The following is an 8424-nucleotide window of genomic DNA, read 5'->3' as shown; positions in this document are numbered from 1 at the left end:
ATCCTGTAAGGTGTCTCTTATGACAAGCATACGTTGCTGAAGACATTGTTGATGAATGTGGCTCTTGCGATGAGGTGTTCACATCAAGCATATCCTATTCGACTGCAAAGGAATCACACTATGTTGCGAGAAGATCTGTTTCCAAGCATGAGCGGGCATCTCAGTGTTAAGTACCTGAGGGAAGTTAATCTTTACAATAAATTGTATTATAATGTGAATAGCGAATTTGGTACTATGACATTTTCTTTTTTTTAAATAATAATGTCATGAATATATATGTCTTTTAACGTGGACATTCTACTTAAAATGTGTATAAATGAATACTTGATTTAGTCTGTATGACTGAAATGTTGCCGATGTGACGTAAAACCCCTCACTCATGTGTCTATTGTCAATTTACATCCCGAACCAAAAAATTTAAACACTGTCTGGAAAATGTTAAAACATCTGTAACCAACGGGAACTGATGATGACTGACTCTTCGACCAATTTAGTTCACATGTCAAAAACATCTTATAAATTCTCTTTGTAAAGGATATAAAACCAACTTACCGTAATTGACCATAAAACACATTGAAGCGAAAAGAGTAACCCCCCAAAACAGGTTCAAACGTCTTGAAAACCTCTTAACATACATTGTTGACTGTCAGCGTTATCCCCTCCACCTGTGAATAGATCATACACTGTGCTCAGTGCCTGTCATAGAAGGATTCACACATTGGCCACAACCCACATACAATAAGATGTTTTAAGATAGCATGTAGGGTGAGTTATTACCAGGATCTTGAGATAAAAATAATAATAACAATAATAATAGGAGGGAATCCTTTTTGCTGCTCAGGACCAGTCATTTCCCCACCGTATTCGCCTAAATGTGATTCTTAATCATAATATTAACATGAAATGTCGACAATGTAATGAATTTACAGAGACTGCCCAACACCGTGTCTGCGGATGCCCTTCCTTGGCATAAACAGTATATGTCAAAAGGCATGATGGCATGGCTCGCTGCTTTTACTACCGTCTCCGCCATGCCTGAGGCTTTGAGGTCCATCCATGGTACGTCATGGAAAATGATGCTTTGAACTTGATTTTGTCATAAAACGAATGAATTTATTTATATCGCAGTGGCTGAATTTTCTGTCCCTTTCGACAGCAACGTGACTGGCAAGATTTGGGAAAAGCATGCAAAATATCTTTGAAATGTCTCGCGTGTATCCCAAGTACACTGTCGTCAGGCGCCCCCTTATTCTAGGTGCTCTTTGTTTGGCACCTCCTGATCTCTTGGCACGGATCAAGAGTATGCCCGGGTTCTCGACCGGGAGTACAGCTCTTCTGACAATCTGGGTAATGCAGAATGCTGCAGTGTTGAGGAGCCTTCATATTCTCGGGAAAGTTCTTGGTGGGTTCGACTAGGCAGCGTTTCCTGGGAGAAGTCCCATTCGCTGTAGAGGGGGCGAGGGCCCTAAGATGATGATGAGCCTTAACGGTCTGATTGTGCCAGGATCACGCGAACCCTCTCTGCTGCATTTCTCTCTTAATCTGTAAGACATATTATGTGGGTATTTATATAGCGCTACATCAAGATACTAATACCTGCTCATGGCCCTACGATACTACAGGAGAAAAATAGTTAAAATTATATGCGGCGAGACAACTGCAACATAGAAAGTCTAAATAGACAATACGAAAACAAGTGAATTTTTAGAGGTGATTTAGATGTGCCCAAAAATTCAACATTCTTCGTTTGAGTGGGCAAGTCGTTCCAGAGACTGGCAGCCATGTTTTGAGTTTGTCACAATGTTTAGAGTTTTGAGTTTGAGTAGCTGGTCACATTTCGTATCATATATGGTTAATGGCAATATTATTTTAGTGGCAGGCCTTTTTGATAGCGCTCCATTTATCTGCTCTTGGCAATCTATTGTTTACTTCCTGTTCGTGAAGGTTCTAACTGAATACTGATACAACCAGGCTTTGCAGAAACGTCCAAGGATCTGTGTCAGTATACATAGAGGCTGGTTGTTGTGTTGACGAAGACACACGGACTTACACTCGGAATTATACTGAAGTTGTGTGCTTCTGCCTATTAGTGTCTGTTCGTCAACAACATCTTACTTGCTTTCAAGATTGCAAGTGTCACAGTAGGAATTCTCAAGCCACATATAATGACTGTCAACTATTCAATACACGAACCAAAGTTGGCATAGGCATTTAACAAACGAGTTGGTACATTCGACATTGGTTTGTGAGAATAGTTAATGGATATATATATACAATGTACATAGCCAGCTACATGAAATGGAGTCTTCGTCATTCCAAATGTTATTGGTGTATTAGAAATACGTTTTGAGCTAAAACTTTTCAAAATGTACATACATGTTGACAAAACGTACCAGCACGCCAACTGTCGTTGATTTCATGTCACACGGCTGCGCTGTAGGTCAACCGGAGAGTATATGAATTGACAATAGTTGGACATCATGGAATTCGCTCACGTGAATCACTATCTTCATCAGCTGATGAACATCAGCAATACAACATCAGTCCTAATGTAGTGACAGATCTCGCTCAGATGAACACTACAAAGCAGGCTGCATTGTTCCATCAGAGTAGATGAAGCCATCACCTATGGTCAGCACAGTATGTGTTAAACAAAGGATCACTTCTGCAATATCTTTGTATCCTGCAGACGTCAGGAATTATTCAGCGTTATCATTACAAATTTAGCTATTGTAACCCTCACAAATACAGGGCAAATTTGTTTGGATGATATGATTTCAGTTGGGTTGCATTGAAGTCAGTTTTTAAATAAGAATGGATGAAATATACTACAGCCCACATGGACACTGGCAGCTGCAGCATTTGAAGTATCTGAAGATGTTGCAAAGGAAACAGGCAACATGACAAATATGCTCACCAGTCCCACGATATATAACAAGGAGAACGTTTCTTCAGGCTTGTTTCTTCCACGCGATAAGGTAAGACGTAAAAACAATCAAACATGCCCTGACTGCAGTGGATGTAGTTAGCCGATACAAAGAATCCGAGCCACGAGCCACGAGCCACGAGCCACGAGCCACGAGCCAAGAAAGATTCACCTGAAGTGGCTAATGTTCTGGAACGCATGCACAAACAGGGTATACTATGATAATTATTTTTAAAGTTTCCAAAGGAATTTCAGGTAGACCCGAGTTCATGGGATCGGTGACTAAACAATAATCAAAGCACGGTGTCAAAATCAGGCTAAAAAGAGGCAGAATTAAGCTCACCACAGCCAAACTATTTTTGACAGATTGACTGAACGTAAGTGATTGTAAGTGATAAACAACGAAATGACAGGAATAAATGGTCAGAAACCACCCTGTGCCCTTAGAATGAAAATCTGGTAGTTCTGAATGATCAGCAACGCGTAGTGGAGGAAGACCGGAAACTCACGGATAAAGATTCATACAAACCAGCTGAACTCGACAGAGGCCAAGGCTATGGACCAGATCCAGTTTGGTCTATTAAAACATACAACATTAGCCAGTTGGATATGAAAGAAGGCGATCTTTCTTGCATTACCTTAAAGATGGACAGGGCAGTGGAATTGTATGAGAAGAGTGTAACTACACATAAGTAGTTATATCATCATGTGCCACCTTTCCCTTTATATCCAGTGGCGACAACAATGTCTTGACAATGATGTCTTGACAACAATGTCATGACAACTATGTCTTGACAACGATGTCTTGACAACTATGTCTTGACAACTATGTCTTGACAACTATGTCTGACAACGATGTCTTGACAACGATGTCTTGACAACTATGTCTTACAACTATGTCTTTACAACGATGTCTTGACAAATATGCCTTGATAACGATGTCTTGACAACGATGTCTTGATAACGATGTCTTGACAACCATGTCTTGACAACCATGTCTTGACAACGCTTAACCATTATACCGTGTATCCTATGCTAAATTCCTAAAGTATTCATGTTTGAATGTCCGGCCCAAGACAACCATGTCTTGACAACGCTTAACCATTATACCGTGTATCCTATGCTAAATTCCTAAAGTATTCATGTTTGAATGTCCGGCCATTGGCCATTCGTGTTTTGTTTAGTTGTTTTGCATTTTAACAACATACTTCTTCACACGCTTTGCCTTTCTTATCTCAAGCCGTGAAGATCCGGGTTATAATTGGTCTTCAGCAAGCGATGATTGTTGTAAGTGGAGTTATAAACGTTATACGGTGCATGTCGACGCTCGCTGACATGGCTGACATATGTCATCGTATCCCAGTTGCGTAGACAGATGTTCATGCATTGCCTAAACCAGACTCGATTATGTACAGACTGCCACCATATAGTTGGAATATTGTGACAAAACACAAAGGAACCAGATTTGTTGTCTCAGTACTATCAACTTTCTTTATCAATACATCTTAGGCATTAATCCGATATACTTTGCCAAAATGAGTCCCAGCACCTTACCTTATTTACTGTGATGGTGTGGGGGTGATCGTTGGGGTACAAATTGTACCGTACCGTACATGTCTATTTATCTTTGTACACACATCATCGGTTTCAATATCCATCAAGAATGATGAGCCGTTGTTGACAAACAGCACCTCACATCTGTCACCGTACTGTTTTTTGAGTTGGTTCTAGTAAATGCCATACACCAGGCGTTTTGAAAACTCGAGAATGTTCATGTCGAAGTTTACTGGTCTTGACTTTTATATTACTCTTTTTCAGAATTATTTTTTTATCAAATATATTCCTTCTGTTAAAGTCTGGGCGATTCGTGAAGATCAGGGGTAGAATAGGCCTTCAGCAACCCTTGTAATCGCTTGCCATAAAAGGCGGCTATGCATGTCGTGAGAGGCGAGTACCAGGCTCGCTGATTTGGTTCACACATGTCATCGTTTCCCATTTGCGCAGATCGATGCTCACGCTATTGATCACCGGATTTTTACTTGTAAGGATTGTTATATATGGTGCGGAAGGTGTAATCCTCACCTTGGATTCAGTCCTGATGATGTTGTTAACTTATACTGGAAATGACACTGTCCTTATAAGTGGCGACTCTCCATGGTACATGTAGCAGTGCAATGTCTGTTCTTCAACCCAGGAGGAAGCTTTAAAATGAAAGTAAGCCCGCATACCACTACCAGATACAGTGATAAAATGGCTCTATCCCAGGTGAATTGGTGTGATTTTTTTATATGAACGTTAAATGATTTACAGGAACTTATTATTGCTATGTAGGTTAAACATAGATCTACACACACGTCATATGTATTTATATATGTGACATCTGTGTAGATCTATGTTTAACCTACATAGTGATAACGGGTTCCTGTGAAAGGACTGTCAAGTGGAAAGAATACACTCTGATTCACTATGTGTATCAACTATGTCCATAGATCGTGTTTAAAGCCTGTGTGCTACGGTTTACTTTGTTCATGTAAACCTATAAGCAAAGGGACTATTCACATTAAAATTGTTTCATTCTAGTTTGACAAAATGTATCTATTGATAATACATAGAAATTTTCATCAAGTTATTTTACAGAATAATATTAGTTCAGTCAGGACGAAAATGGTGATCTTAACGTTTCATATTTTAATAAAAGGATGTAAACATTCTACTGTCATATTTCCCTTTTCGTTACGAGTTCATGTTTGTGATCCACCCATGAAGATCCTGCGTAGAAATGATTTTCAGCAACCCATGCTTGCCACAAAAGGCGACTATGCTACATAAATAAGTATATAGAGTTTTTAACGCTAGTGCATAGCAAATGTTTATATGCGTTTCTTATTCAAACCTGAAAGTTGGTGTACTCAAAGCAGCGTGGACCCCCAAGTTTCTAAGCGGTTACAATTGCATGCAATACAGCTTTGTTGTTTATATTTTGCACGTAGGTGCACAACACTCGTCTATGTATCTAATACGCAGGTTAGGGAAAGGTGATCAGAGTCACTTCAAGGCAAAATATGCAAAATTATCTCACTATACTATAACTGTCTGTGGATCAAATGTAAAGTAATCCATTGTAGTGCGCCCTAAATGTGTTACATAGTAAAACATCCAATCTGGACACTTCCAGTTCTTCAATTTAACGTGTGTATTCATAATGTTCTACTGGGACAGAAGTGATTTCCAAAAGCTTTAACCGAGTTATCCTTGGTATTTCGTTTGAGGTTTAATGAGTCACGATCATGTTCCAGGTCAAGATGTTTGACATCATCATCCCAAATGATGGTCCGTTCACATCCCACACTGGAATTCGTGGCTCCAGCAATGATAAACTTTGTATGCTCACCATATATCTAATTATGACTATACCATTTGACCTGACATCATCATCACGAATGAAGGCCCGTTCACATCCCACACAGGAGTTCATGGCCCCGGCAATGATAAACTTTGTATGCTCACCATATATCTAATTATGACTATACCATTTGGGATGACATCATCATCACGAATGAAGGCCCGTTCGCATCCCACCCTGGAGTTCATGGCCCCGGCAATGATAAACTTTGTATGCTCACCATATATCTAATTATGACTATACCATTTGGGATGACATCATCATCACGAATGAAGCCCCGTTCACATTCCACCCTGGAGTTCATGGCCCCGACAATGATAAATTTTGTATGCTCACCATATATCTCATTATATATGACTGTACCATTTGGTTTGACATCACCATCCCAAATGAAGGCCCGTTCACATCCCACACTGGAGTTCATGGTCCCGGCAATGATAAATTTTGTATGCTCACCATATATCTCATTATGACTATACCATTTGGCCTGACATCATCATCCCAAATGAAGGCCTGTTCACATCCCACACTGGAGTTCATGGCCCCGGCAATGATAAATTGTGTATGCTCATCATATGTCTCATTATGACTGTACCATTTGGTTTGACATCATCATCCCAAATGAAGGCCTGTTCACATGCCACACTGGAGTTCATGGCTCCATTAATGATGAACTTTGTCTGCTCATCATATATCTCATTATGAAGTTTCCATTTGGTTCCTGTCCCCTTTCAAAGAAAAGGGGAATTTTCTGGAGTTACATAAGTACAATAGAATCAAGTGCCCCATTCAAACAAACCATGCATACTGTCAACAAAGAAAATAATGCAATCATCAGTAGATTCGTCTATCGTATCAAGTACATAACGAAAGTTTCATATGGACAATAATATCACAGTTACAAAGAAACTGAACAACATTATTGTTTACATGTTTCCTCAAACCATTCACATTCCAAGTGAATCGCTTTAGAAAATCGAGTGTGGTTTTCTTCGGCCACGCCACTACGAGGCATCCTCTGCCCACGGCGACAGTGTTTTACCACCCTTTGGAATCACTTTGCCCCTTTCCAAATCGTACAGTTGTAAGCACGACCAGCAACAGTGCAGAGTGTTACAACGAAGAAATACCTCCCTTTCTCCGAAGTGGCCAGATTGCCTTGCCTTATCATTGAAAAAAAGAGTTTCTGTCTTTTAGCTCTGACGTCAGTATTCATGTTTTCCTTTACCATAACAGGCGGTTTCCGTTTGTTGTCCCCTTTATACTCACGTCTGCAACTTCGGTAAGATTGCAGAAATGGAAGCGCACGCTTAAACCTGCCCAGCAGTATGGGATGGGTGTTTTATATTGTGCACCTTTTCTCCTTCGGAAGGCTCTTTCAGGTGGAAAGGTCATCATCTCAGTGATGCATCTCAAACTGTTCAGGTTTCACTCCTAACTTGCCTCTAATCCCGTGAATAACAGGTTTCAACTCTCAGCTGATTCTTCAAGCGTACATATTTCTTATAACTGTCTGTTTTCCGGTCGTAGTAATTCCACCTCTCTAGGAAGGTCTGCTCTACACTTTTGAATCTCTCTTGTCATACTGTTCTAGTCTGACTTGATGCTTACAGACCACTGTTCAAACGCTGAGGAGTTCTCATCGCGGCCGTGTTTGAATCGTCACTGAGATTCCCGGCTGATGATCTGGTTTCTGGACCTGAATTTTGTTCTATAGCTACCGCATCATGTATCATAAGCACCATTGTTACCAAGTACGTCAAGCTACTTAAAAACGTTGATGGTACAAGTAAGCACACGATCCTCCATTTTCTGACGTCAACACAGAAGTCGCTCGCTGCTGACCTTCATTGATTCCATTTCAGTTTATTTCAACAATCAAAAGGTCTGTCCCCAGAGAGATCTCTACGTTGCCTTTATCGTCAATATATGTCATAAAGCAGTTATCATTACTTAAACACGTACACACGTTCACCATTGACCACAAAACACTGCATTTCGATATTAATGTGGTATATTTTATTGTCAAGCCCTATCATGTAAAAAAGAAATTCTTGTACAAGCACCTGAAACCCGATTTCTATAGGAGTTATAT

Source organism: Haliotis asinina, chromosome 8, assembly GCF_037392515.1.
Source record: "Haliotis asinina isolate JCU_RB_2024 chromosome 8, JCU_Hal_asi_v2, whole genome shotgun sequence".
NCBI classification, from domain to species: Eukaryota; Metazoa; Mollusca; class Gastropoda; order Lepetellida; family Haliotidae; genus Haliotis; species Haliotis asinina.
The sequence above is the reverse complement of the archived record's forward strand: the minus strand, read 5'-3'. Positions refer to the sequence as shown.